Source organism: Maylandia zebra, linkage group LG11 (assembly GCF_041146795.1).
Source record: "Maylandia zebra isolate NMK-2024a linkage group LG11, Mzebra_GT3a, whole genome shotgun sequence".
NCBI classification, from domain to species: domain Eukaryota; kingdom Metazoa; phylum Chordata; class Actinopteri; order Cichliformes; family Cichlidae; genus Maylandia; species Maylandia zebra.
The window spans coordinates 26,400,215-26,413,988 of record NC_135177.1 but is presented as its reverse complement, the minus strand read 5'-3'; the positions used below and the strand labels follow the sequence as shown (position 1 = coordinate 26,413,988).

The following is a 13,774-nucleotide window of genomic DNA, read 5'->3' as shown; positions in this document are numbered from 1 at the left end:
GAACTTGGCAGACTATGCCTGTCAACAAAGAAGAAGCTGAAAGGAGCTTTTCTTTAAGGAAAAATATGCTGCCTGTTGCTGCTGCGCGTGGCCATGTTTGATCAACCAGGGCATTCTTAAAGGGTCCTGACAGGGTGGCCCACTATCTCGGCTGAACAACTGGCTCAACATAAGCTCCATAAACAAATTGGACTGTATCACTTTTTGGGATAGTCACAACTGAAAGAGTTACAGAGCTCAGTGTGGGCTGCTTTTATTCTCCCTTGGGCTTTCATGGGTCCATTACTCAGAAGCAGAGGTTTCGAGGTTCACCATTGAGTACAGGTGATGTATTTTACAGTAATTATCTCCTAATCTGCCCTCCAGTCTTCTGTGCAATCCATAATTCATTTGTTTTGATCTGCGGTTGCTTCACACAATAAATACATTTCCGTAACTTCTTCCAGTATTATATACCAGGTTCAAAAAGGATTTTGTTTTCACTTGAATAGAAATAAAAGGACCTAGGAAGGAGCAAGTTCCTCTATATCCCTGCAGGGACACATCATATGACTAAGCGTTCCCCTTTTCAGCCTTTTTTCAGCTCTTGTTTTCACTCTGCTGCGTCCTCACGAACAAGTTCATGCAAACAGAACACATGAAGCACAATGATTGAAAGGGGCACACAAAGACGCCAATTGGTAATTGGATCCTTATATCTCATTTGACCATTTGTTTAATCGTCCATTAGTGAAACTTTCTGTCAATCTAATCAGGCCAGCACTAATGTAGAAACACTCTTTATGGCTGCCACCTCATCTCCTTCCCATTACTATTCCCCAGACAGTGCAGCTTGTGATTATCATAATGGTGATCTATGTCGTCCTTACGTGTCGCTCTTTGAGAACAACTGGCGTTTCACCAACTTTGCAGCTGAAGTTTTTAATGCTGACTCGGATGCCAAGGACGTCTCCTCCATTTGCTGGCATTCGAAGCCTGCCAATCAATCTGATACTCTTAACTCTCTCTGAACTGACTGGCCCAGTGCAAAAGTAGATCGCCTCTTTGGGTCCAGCTGCCCATGCTGCGACCTCGTGTCCCCTGAGCCAGCAGCTTTTCTCCAGATGCTGAACCCTCTCGATGTGTATTTGTCTTTGCCATGAAGCTGTGACTGTGTCACAAAAAGTGATTGTCTTTGTGTAGCTTTTTAGGGAATACTGACAAAGGCAGCTGCTGAGCACAAGGTGTGATTATGTCAACGGAAGCTAACCCTGAATTGCAGGCAGGTAAAAGAGACAAAGTTGAAAGAGGCAGTCCTCTGACGTTAAAAAACCCCCAACTTTGAACCACTAATGCCATTCTGGGGAACATTCCTTGCTATTGGTGACATGGTTTCCATGACTAAGAGTAAACGTTTATGCCTCCTGCCTGGCCCTGGGCTTGTTTAACACCCTTCCTTGCTGCTGTGACACCTGTTTCGGCAGCTCCCACAGGGCGCAGCGCTAACGTGGCCAGACAGCAGCCTCTGGTAATGCCAGTAACCAAGGTGATTATCCCCACTCAGGCACTGCAACAGAGCCCTCACTAGCTGTGATTGGATGAGAGAGCCTTATTTAGCTGAAGAGGGCAAGTGCCTAAAATTGAAGAGTTGGAAACTGTGTACTCTGGCAGTGCTGAGGCTAATACACATCCCGCCTGGAAGACTTGATGTAGAGACAAGACGAGGAGAGGATGACTGGTAATTAGGTGCTCGCGTCGGGGTAAGGAGGGTCAGAAATGAACTTAAACCTAGGTGAAACTGTCAGGCTGGGCACAAATGTTGCCAACAAGACCCCATTTCCCTTTGCTTTTGGGAGGTCTGTGTGTCCAGTGGAGGCTAGCTGATGAAGAGTGACCAGCCTTAGCTGGGGCACTGAGGGACTGATGGGGTCACAGAGGGAGAGTGAAAGGGTTACGGGGAGAGAGGGAGAGATGGCTGGCTGCACAGTGTATAAAAGAACGAAGGAAGACCGCAAGGAGGGGGAGGGAAAGCGCCAGGGGCTTGCGTCACAGACCACTGGAGCAGGGAGGAACAGAGCAGAGGAGAAAGTCAGGCAGAGAGAAGTCCAACAAACGAGTGAATGATTGCAGGATTTCAGCTCTAAAATGGAAGGGCGTGTTTAAAAAAAAAGAACAAGAGAGAGAGAGAGAGAGAAAGCAATCCCTGCGGTGCAGTATGACTGATCTATGGGGCCAAAAAAGTGAGGAAGGAGGGAAGAGAGAGATTAGGTAGGTGGGGCCAAAGCAGAAAAGTAGAGGGTGCTGATATGAGAAGAGGATGTGGGGAAGGAGAAGGAGGAGGGGGAAGAGGCGAAACAGAGAGATGGATGGCAATATACCGAGAAAAGCGAGCGCGGGCAGGCACTGTGTAGGTGACCACACCTGAGAGGCAAAGTGTCATGATCGATGAGGTCACAGCATGCACATGCACTGTCACACCCACATGCACACAAAAACGCAGGCAAACAAGTATTGAAATTGTTTACCAGCAGCTCGTGGACAGTCCTCCCACTTTCAGCAAAGCTACATGGCGCTTCGGCTTGGAGAATTAAACACCCACACACGCACAGGGCTATTCATCTGTCTGCCATTTAGAATCCTTCTTCATATCATTGCCATTAATAGGTTTGCTTTGATGAGATTGTCGGATGCTGAAAATTGCCAAGCAGCGCACTATCTACTGGGAAATCAGATGGAGATTTTCAGAAGACGGTCACAACAATGCTGGAGAGGTCTCGGATGAGTTTTCTATCTTAGAAAGCTCGCAAAATGTCTCTCCCATGAGTGGCAAATTCATTCGCGCTAAGACCATGTCTGACAGAGATAAAGTGATAGAGTCAGATACAGTGGTTACAGAAACCTCAGGAGTGGCATTTCTGTTCCTTTATTTCAAACATCATCAAAGCTTCATCATGTTAATGAATGTTTAATGCTTTCTGAAAACATTAAAAGTTGTATGGAAAGAGGGGTGTTTGCTTTAAAAATGTATTTAGGAAGAAACTGTTTTCATAGAGTATTTTTCTAAATGTTGCAAAAGTACACATTGCAGTTTACTGTATCCACTTTAAAAACCAAATGCTATCATTCAAGATAACACCAGAGATAACAGCAGCTGCCGATATATCAAAGTCAGACTGCTCAGCTCTGTTCTGCACAGAAGCCAAATGATAGTTGATAAAGGTACTGAAGAAAAAAAGAGCCTCAACCGTAGTTAGCGCTATACTGTCAGAATCACCCCTCAATTCTCTGCGCTGCTTGTCTCTGTCTGTCTGCTCTTCTCTTCATCTCCTTCTACAGCCTAAGACAAGAGCCTCCACATCAGGAGTAGTAGGCTTTGATCCACTTCATTAGCAACCCGTAAACAACCATTAATTAGAGGCAATTAATTAGCAGCACATGAAAACAATCCTCAAAAAGTTGGCTGCTCTCAATATCCCCAAGTGCTCGTAGGAAGGAAAGAGTGTGAAAGAGATGGACACAAAGAAGAAAGAAAAAGAAAGAAACTTAGGGGGAAAGAGCCTGCAGTCATGCTTAATGTGCTGGTGCTTGATTTACTGCAATGATTTGCCAGGCTCTTTGAGATTCATAAGGTCATCAATTCATGCTCTGCTTTCAGCAGGGCAAAACAATAGTGAGGCAATGCAGCCGTCTGCACTGAAGTAAAAAGAAAAGAAACTGAGCCAAATTGGATTGGTGCTACGATTGTTTCTGCAAAGACTGTTAGAGCTGGCAAGGCCACTTAAAAAGTAGCCAGGCACCAATGACCTTGAGGAAAGCTCTGGTTGATTCTCTCCCAGGATTCATTTCCTCTCGAGCGGCTGAAGGGGCGTTTAAGTGCATGACTGCTGATTCACCTTATGCTTGTTAACAGGTACAACCCCTCTCCCCTCATCTCCCATTAAGCATCACCAGTAGATTGAGGTGGTGCTTGACTTGACACAGACATGTTCTTTCTGTTTGATGAATAGTTTTATCATTGAACACACATGAACCATGGCTCTCCTTTCTGGCCATTGCAGAAGTGGAAGAGAGAAACAGGCTTACAGGCAATGATACTGAATGAGCTTGACACAGGCCTAGGGCACTGGGCGCAGTTGCAGGGAAACAGTGGTTCATAGCAACTGCCACCCACTGGGCAGTACTGGTGAATTGAGCTGTGAAGCAGCTTGCAGGGGCCAGTGGGGTTCTGTGGATGGTACCAAAGTCATTTTTAGCTCTTTTGATCCATGTAGCCGTGAACAGCAAGAGGTTTTTGTGTCTGCAATATGCCGTAGATCCTACAGTCTGGAAGGCACCACAGAACACACAGTACGACACTGTCGCCTCCTGACTGCATATACAGTAACTTACTTTATTGCTTGAGAAACTAATAAAAGGAAGCTGTAGGGAGGAATGTGCTTTCATTCTTGATTATTTTTTCTCTTCCCAAAGGCCATGAGGTCTACCATCTCTCCTCCGTTTATCAGAGCAGCTCTATCTGCTTTAGTGTCCAAGATTCCAGTTGCTATGCAGTACATAGTACAAAATGACCTTTATGGACACACACACACACACACACACACACATATACATATATATATATATATATATATATATATATATATATATATATATGTGTGTGTGTGTGTGTGTGTGTGTGTGTATAAAAAATGACTGTCTGATTTGTTTAGATACCCACATTGTTGTGTTCACCTGCTAAAGGTGGCACGCAGCTTCACACAGCCCTTCTTTCATTACCAACACTGAGCAACAGTATATGAGGAACTTCGTAAGATCATTAAAACTCCAGTTTCAGCCACGTTAAAGTATTTAATAGCTATCATAAATGTTAACAGGCTGTCACATATGTTAATGTTAGCTCTTTAACTATTAGCAGTTACCTAATAGCCACATTAGCCTTTGTTATTGTTAAGGTAGTAGCTAGTGGCTGTGGCTAAAAATAAAAAGAATGTTATTGCTGCCTGTCTGTAACATTAATAGACTTTATTAATTTCACAGGTTAACACAATAATTGATGACAGAAAAGTGTTATTTTTCTCTTAAAGTCTGAGATTGAAGCAGGAAAAAGTATTGGATCAACTAGACAGAAACGTGGATGGCCTATCTTATCAACTCTGTTTGATCAGCAACAAAAATATGGTACAACTTCACCAGAAGCACAGTACTAACTCAGAAAACCTTAAAATATTGTTCCCTTTATAGTTATTTTTGCCTAGTCAAAATGCCTAGTCGTGCCTATCATGCCTATTATGCCTATTATGCCTAGTTGCCTGTTTTTTTTTTTCTAAACTTGTCATGTAATGTATGTACCAATGTGTTGTGTTTTTGTGGAAAATATTACAATTCTCACAGGAACGTAGCAGGGAGAATTTCCTAGTTTGATCCAGGAGTTGAAGTTGTATTGCGACCACTTTTGTACATATTAAAGGATGTCAGTGGGGAAATTTGAGCTTTTGTTGGCAGATTTGGAATCACATCTGAGAAGACATAGAAATAATTTTAGAGAGCTGATTAACCTGGAGCAGCATCTAGCTGTGTGTCTGAGATAAACTAGTGGGTTTTTACATTTTTTTTTTTTACTATTCGTACATTCAGTACTGGTGTACGTGTTACACTATCAGCTTATATTTCGCCAAATGCAGAAGTCTGATTGGTCAGGTCTATTAAGTTTGAAACTTTGTTAGAAAAAATAAATATAGAATGCTGCAAATTTGTCCAGCGAAATTTCACTATCACTGCTTTGTAATTTTTTCCCTAGTGGTTTTAAAATGTTATTTTGTATTTTCCTGGGTATCAGTATCCAGTTTGAAATCCTAACATCGTAACTACCCTACCTATTTCAACAATATCCTGATCTTTAAAGATTAATTAAATCTTTTAACAATTAAAAATAGCCATGAATTTCAGCCATCTGATTCTATGTGCTAGTCAGAGAAGTTACACAAAAGCAAATTATGCCCTTAAAACAATCATAAAGCCCTAGCTTTAAGGCACAGACTATAACATTAATTAGATTTGTATTGTTACATTATAATAAGTCAGCCATTATCAAATATTTGCCACTGAGCAATTAAACACCAAAAGGTGTGTGTGTGTGCATGCAATCACAAATTTTAGTTTGCGACAGCACTACTTGTATATGCAATTATAACGATGCTTATTTATCATGGAGATCGATTTTAAGTTGAGGTGAGGAAAGCAATTTATGAGCTTATGGGGGAAATGAAAAACAAACATAAACCACTCGTAATTAAAAAGCAGGTTGATCCCAAATGATGACTGACTTGTAAATCAGTGGTTAAGTTACAGAAATGTGCACAAATTTGAATCAAAGCAGAGAGACAGGTTGGCAAGTTGACTCATGCACTTGCGCTAATTTACACACCTAAATTTGCATATGCACAAATACAAACATTGCAAGCACTCCAGAGAGCCTTTGGAGTTTTCATACTTCCTTACTGCAGTGGGGATTTTTGTGCTGTGCTTTTTAAATGCCATTCCTGTCTTCCTTTTTCTAAGCTTCTAGAGTATTGCAGACAAATAGAGGGACACACCTGGTGATTGTGTTTTAAATGCACATTCACTTTTTAGCTTTGTTGTTATGCATGTAGCACTCTTTGTCTGCCTTTTGTTCTCAAGCTAAACCAGTTTTTTCCCCACTTGATTGCTATACTTATTCTCTCTCCACCTTTTCATGCCGTGTTCTTCTTTTTCTGGCTGCCTTTCTTTTATCCTTCATTCCCAATTCTCCCACAGTGTGAAGCTGGTTTAAGGGCCTCAACACTGACTTGCTGTCTTTTTGTTTGTACTCACCATGATCGCTAAAAACCTCTTTTATCCCTCCTTGTGCTCCGATCGTTCTGTGCCTAACCTCGTTGATGCTTAAATGCCCATGCCTATGCCCACACACACCCGCCAGTTCTGTGATCCAGGTGCATGTGTCCGCATGCATCTGCTCCAACTGTTACTTAGAGTTTGCAGTGAGAGGGAGACTCAATGATAGTTGGAAAGACAGACTTGGTGAAGGGGAAAGGGGACTTTTTGTTGCCAGGACTGCTTGCTGATGGATACTTTGGCAGTTTCTCCTGCCTCCCTGCTGCTTCCACCCCATTCCTGCCTCCTCTTGCTATCTACCTCTTGTACTGTAGCCGCGGGCAGGCGAACCCAGGTGTGGAGGGATAGACAGTGAAAGGGAAAAGGAGACAGAGAGAGAGAGAGAGAGAGAGAGAGAGACACGATTGACAGGGCCCAGGTGGTCACCACAAATGCCTGTGTTTTTGCTTTCTCATTCTCATTTGCATGTACAAAATGTTTTTTCCTTCCATCTGACTCTTTGTTTTTCCTCACCCGCCTTCCATTTACACACGCCGCATCAATTCATTTCCAATATTACTTTTGACTTCTCCGCACCTCTTCTCACCCTCAGTTCCAATTTCTCTTGATAAGTTCAATTCCAGCTTCCTTTCTTTTTTAACTTTATATTTTCTTTTTATACTCAATTGGAGTTTTTTTTTCTTTTTCCCCTTATCTCCAGATTTACCTTCTCTTGCCATCTCTTTTGCTCTGGGCTTGCTGAAGTGTGCATTTTGCTTATACGCTGCACAGCAGTATTCTGAAGGTGGAAGCTCATTTTTGTACATGCCCTTCAGAGACCGTGCAGTCCCTCCAACCATATCCATTCATCTCCCACCCATCTTCCCTTCCTCCCAAGACAGTTTTCAACTAACCCCCTTCTCTCTTTCTCTCTGTCTCTGTCTCTGGCCTTTCTTTTATTTCTCCCAAAGCATAAACACCAGAAGAGAGTCGAGCACCTTCATATTTAATTCCCTCATATACATCCTACCAATTTCCATCTTTCACAGGTAGACTTTTATGCAGGCCTCATTACTTTTGTCTTTCCTCCCCTGCTTTGTCCATCTGTCTTATCTGACCTATGTGGCCCTTATCCATTACATATTCACCTCTCCTACCTGACCTGTTCTTAACATAGTGGTCGTTTTACAGTTTTGTGTGCTCTTATGCATGTATTTGCCTGAAAGAGGCTAAGTGGTATTCTGCTCACACATGCAGGCACATACACATGCATCATTGTCCTAGCAATCTTGTCATGCCAAACACACCTCCGACTGGTTGAGCCTGGCACGTGAAAAAATGAGCATAAAAAGTGTGTGCACCTAGAAATCTATTTTGTGTACGTTTTTTTTTTTCTAATCCACTGCACACTTTCCTTTCAGATATCTGTGGAAAGCTCCACAGAATTATATAGGAGCCACATACATATACCACTCACCCTCAAATCGCTGCACACATATTTGCGTCCAGTCACAGACACACATAAGTAGATGCTCGCACACAGACACACAGGAAAACAGCAGTCAGGTTCCCTCAGAATTTCGGAATTGAGTTATGTAGCCTGTCAGTCAACTCCCAGCTCCCACACGTAACATACACACACGATGGGTTTCATCCACGCACACATCTGCCTGTCTGGCAGTGCATATTTCGCATGGGGAGGGACTCAATTACTGCGAAGGTGAAAGAAGCTATAAACATGGCACAGATACAGTGAAGCTCGCTCAGCGGCACTGCAGTCAATCACAGAGCCAGGTAGGTAGCCGCTGCCACTTTGCTCATCCAGTTGTAAAGTTCTAGCATTGGCCAGAGGTGGTGGATGGATAGAGGGAGTCAGAGAGAGGGAGGTGGTGTGGGGGTGCAAAATGCTGCCATCTGACCCACCTGAAAATTATGTTGCTGTAACCGACTTACATGCCCCTGCCGCTGAGACGACAGAGAGCTGGGATGGATGGAGGGTGGGAGGCAGTGGGAGATGATAACAACATCCTACCTTCATTTCAGCCCTCATGCACACACATATTCTTGTTTATGTACTCTACCACAAGCACACAAACAAACAGAGTCCCTAGCATCACCCGTACTGTAGCTTAGCTACACAATTTTGTCACCCTCCCACACTAGAGGACTAACAGCACATTCACACAAAATAATGCATCATTTGCACAGATTGCATCTGTTCTCGTTTCCCTTTGTGTGTGTGTGGGGGTTTTGTGTGAGGATGATATAACAAACACCTTTCATGGTATTCTATAACTGCCCTTACCGCCACTATAATGACAGCTGAGGTTTAATATAATTTGCACATATGACCTACCATAATTACAACAAGACAAGTCTTCAAAACAGCAGCCAAACATTCATTCATATTGTTTTCTAACTGACAGCCAGAAGAAAGGGTTTAATTTTCAAGATCTGCTGTGCTTTTGACCTTGCTGTGAACTAAGTTTTTTCTGATATATTGAACAATAGATAATTCTTTTACAACTATATATATATATATATATATATATATATATATATATATATATATATATATATATATATATATATATATATATATGTGGTATGTGACTTTTGTTGCTATGATGCCAGGTCTCTCTTGTAAATGAGATTTTTAATCTCAATGAGATTTTACCTGGATAAATAAAGGATTAATAATAAATATATATAACTACTATGCTATAATTTTGTGCAGAACAACTTCAGCCTACTGCACTTACTGTGGTAGTACATGCGTACATCATCTATAACTACAACCAATGTAGTTGAGCTGTAGTGTGCAGCTATTTATTGATAGATTGTTTCAGGTGCACTCACGTTAGACTTCCTCCCTAAATATTGAAGCTTGGCTTGACTTGTTGGCTTGTGTGCTTCTATGTTCCAGCAACATGTGTTTGTTTCTCCTTGGTAAGTACCAAATTATCATTACCAAAAAGAATTTGGCCAGAAAAAAAAAAAAAGATTCACTTTGGATTTATCCTCTGAATATGAGCCCCTGGTTTCAGATATATGTTAGGTAGACTGGTGGGTTAGTATTTCTGATCATTTTTTCAGCCTTGGGCATGTTCACAAAGTGACAGTTAGTGGGTTACACCTGGCAGGCTAGCTGAAAAATAACATAGAAAGAGCTAGACAAATGACAAAATTCTACTCCATCTCAGCTGTAACAGGGACCCTGTCTGGCACAGTTGACTCTTTTTTTTCACCTGAGTGTCAAAGAATGTAGAAAAGCTCTTTAAATATTGAAATCCTGCAGGTATTGTGATTTTCTTGCAGTGCAGTCTGGCTAAACAGTTAGACTACGTGGTTGTATGATCCAACAAAGCACACTGTGGCTCTCAGAGAATCCAACAGACTTTTCACATACTTGTAAATAGTGATGTTCTGCCATACCCCCTCCCACACATACATGTACTGTGCATGCACAATTCTGAAACAGCTCCTCTGCATTCCCACGCACATATAGAGATTCAAGGCAACAGATGGGCTTATGTATTTGTGCTACTTACATGTACCTTACACAAATGCAAACTGATAAATAAGCACTGTTTTGAACTCGTGCGCACTTCACACTGTGACAGCTCCGTAGTTATTTTAACAGCACTGCACAAAGCTAGACTTGATAACTACAGCTGAGATGGAAAGAGGGAGCAACTGCCTACTGAGAATCCTAACAGTTCCAGCAGTTTTCTCACTTACCTCCGATACCTTTCGATCCTATCTGTCTCCCTCCATCTTTTATTCATTTCTGTTCCCCTCAGCACATCCGTATTTCTCCCTGCCTCATCCTCAGTCTCAGTCTCTCTCCACCTTGTCTGTCTCTGGATTTACCACCAAGGCCTGCCTTTTGGCAGTTCTTCTGCCATTTCGGTTGCCCTGCTCATCTCTCCCATTCTGCCTTTTTCCTCTTGCTCCTTCTGGCTTCCCTTTCTTTCCATCATAGTCTGTTTCGTCAGCTCTTGTCCTTGGTCCTGATATCTTCTTTCTTTCACTCACTTTGCCCTTTCTTTCAAAAGTTTGAGTTGGAGGTAAAGTCTAGAAGACAGGGTGAAAAAAGTATGAATAGATTGATGTCAAGGAGAGACCCATACTGTATATCGTAAACATGCATCTGCCGCTTTTAGATTCATTTTATTAATAGCTTGCACGAAACTTGAGGTTGTGACACTCTTGTTATTGCTTTGTGTTATAAATAAAAAGACTTACAGAATGGAAGGGGTAGAATCAATAAGCAGCCTTAAAGGGAAATTAAAGAAGGAGAGAAGGGGATGGGGCACAGGGACAAGCTTGGTTCAGATCAGACATTGTTATTAGTTGCTGCTGCCCTTTAATGAGAGTTATTTAACGGGCCAGAAAGCAGGCACGCACAGCAACCAGCACGCTGAAGCCTTATTTGCAGCTCCATATACAAACCAAAGTCTGCCAAAACCTCTTTATTTAAGACTGTGAACAATGACGGTACTGGGAAAAAACCCAAATCATTCCTCTTGGCCAGACCCACCCCATCACTTCTCACAGTAAACTTGTGAGAAGGAAATGGGCGGCGGCCTCTTACAGGAAAAGTATTCATTATTGGACAATAAAGGGCTGATTGGAGAGAGTGGACGATTGTTCAGAACAGTGTGTGGAAAAGCTCAACAGGAGGCAGAGAGCGAGCGTGTGATGGCATTACACACCCGATGTCTTCACTCAAAGGTAGCACTGATTTTCTTCGCACCGTTGCTTACCCCTCAACACCGTCTCAGAGCTGCCGTGATAGAACATTGTTTTTTACGCTACTGGAGTTGAGGAGAGTTCTAGGAAATCATCTTTGCTTAACTGCTGCACTCAGCCTGCAGTGCAAATATAGAGCTATTCATAGACCGGTATGATTACAGCATGGATTTCAGAGACACTTTGGCAATGTCATATTTACATTTAAATATTGTCTGGATCAGTGTCTGACACTCTTCAATTATGTGATTTGCCTCCCATGTGTAAACATGGCTCAGCGGTATAATGCGATTCACTGTAATAAAGACATCTAAAGACAAAGGTGGATGAAGGAGATTGATGGAGCAAAGCAGACGAAGAACATCACTTGCATGGTGTTCAGCCCATGTTATCCTTACCAACTTTTCTTTCATTTTTTCTCCTCTGCTCTCACTTCACAGCTATATACCTACACACAGAGAAAAATATACTCTGTAACTCTGGGTGATCCTCCTCAAAGATGTTTACAATGTTTATATACGACTTAACAGAAGCACGTTTATTCTATAAACCAGCAAAATGACCAGGGTATTACATATGCCTACAGCTTATTGCAGATATATTCACAACCGTGAATGTTTCCTCAGACAGGAAAATATAGAGATGGCACATACAAAAACAGCTATTTCAGTATTTACACCTTGCTAGTACAAGGTTAGACTCCCATTTGACATAGATTCAACAAGGTGCTATAAACATTTCTCAGAGATTTTGGCCCATATTGACATGATAGCTTCACACAGATGTTGCAGATTTGCCAGCTGCATATCTACGATCCAGCCGACCATAACACCAGCCCCACCAGACTGAAACACTGATATAAGGCAGGATGGATCCATGCTTTTATGTTGTTTATGCCAAATTCAAAACTTAGCATGAGAATATTGCATGGAGATATCGAGACTCATCAGACTAGGCAATGCTTTCCCAATCTTCTATTGTCCAATTTTTAATTAGAAACACAAAATAAACACTTTCATTGATTGTTCCTTTTGTTGTTTGCGTGATTCTTCTTGATTAATTACATACGTACTATTTGCTGCTTTGCGACAGAAAAGGTCACAAATGTTTTGAAATTATCACTCAGTCGTTTTTAGAATGATTTGTAAAAGATTTTAGCCAGCAGACACGTTCATTACTTTCGCATAAAAGCTCAGTCGCATTTGATTAAAAACCATTTCGCTAACTGAAACAATAGAAACCCTGCACTGCACATTCGCATTCAAGCTGGAGATAGATTACACTAGGGAAATGGTGCTATTCTGTAAGACAGATTTTTGGACTTTAGTTTTATTAAAATAATGAAACAAATCTTTGTTCTCCAACTTTCATTTCAATGAGTTATTATTTAAAGTTCCGAAATATAAGGTTTCATGGTACACTCGTAACAGAAGCATCTCATATGACATGTAAAAGTGTGTAATAATAAAAAACAACTGTCTAATCTTAGTTGTAAAAGTATTTTATCAAGCATATCTTGATAGTTTTTGTTCCCATGTAAGTGTCAGCTCAGGCCATATAAAAACACGTATTCTTTTCTAGAGAAAGCTCACAAGCCCTGTCAGAACTGATAGATTAGCCTCTAGGTGTTTACAGGTGTAGGTGAGCACAGTGTTAATTTCCTAGATATGTCGAATCCAGAAGTCTTTGAATAAAAGCAAAACCTGAGTGAGTGTGGGGTTTGGTGCAAAAACAAACCTGTAATGTCTGTCTATCGATTATGTTAGTTAACAAATTCCTTTTTGGACTCAAACCAGAACATTTTGATACTCAATCTGATGACGGATCTACAGCAGCCATTTTTAACCCTCAGCCATAAAAGCTGATAGGGTGCTGTGGACACCACCCTGTCAGGTGGACACTCAAGTTTGTGAATGCAATAACTTGAGAATGAGTTGATGTAGGTGTTTCAAACTGACACCATAGGTGTAGCTGCTAGAAATCTTGGATGGTTCAGAATATCAGTGACCTCAACCTCAACGTCAAGGTCAGAGGTCGGGGTTTCGGAAAATCTAGAGAATGCGATAAAGACATTTTAATCTTTCATATGATATCCTGTATGTTCTTACGCATACTATTGTGACTATACTGAATAATTTGCATGGACATAATGCAAGTTAACCTATCCAGTAAGCCAGTGATTAAAAAC

The 13,774-nt window shown here is 41.5% G+C and overlaps 1 protein-coding gene across 1 annotated transcript in view; it reads left to right on the top strand.

The window, feature by feature from the left end:
* Positions 1-13,774, top strand: part of cadm4 (cell adhesion molecule 4) — a 161,493-nt gene that overhangs the window by 5,172 nt on the left and 142,547 nt on the right. The gene's annotated exons all lie outside the window — the stretch shown is intronic.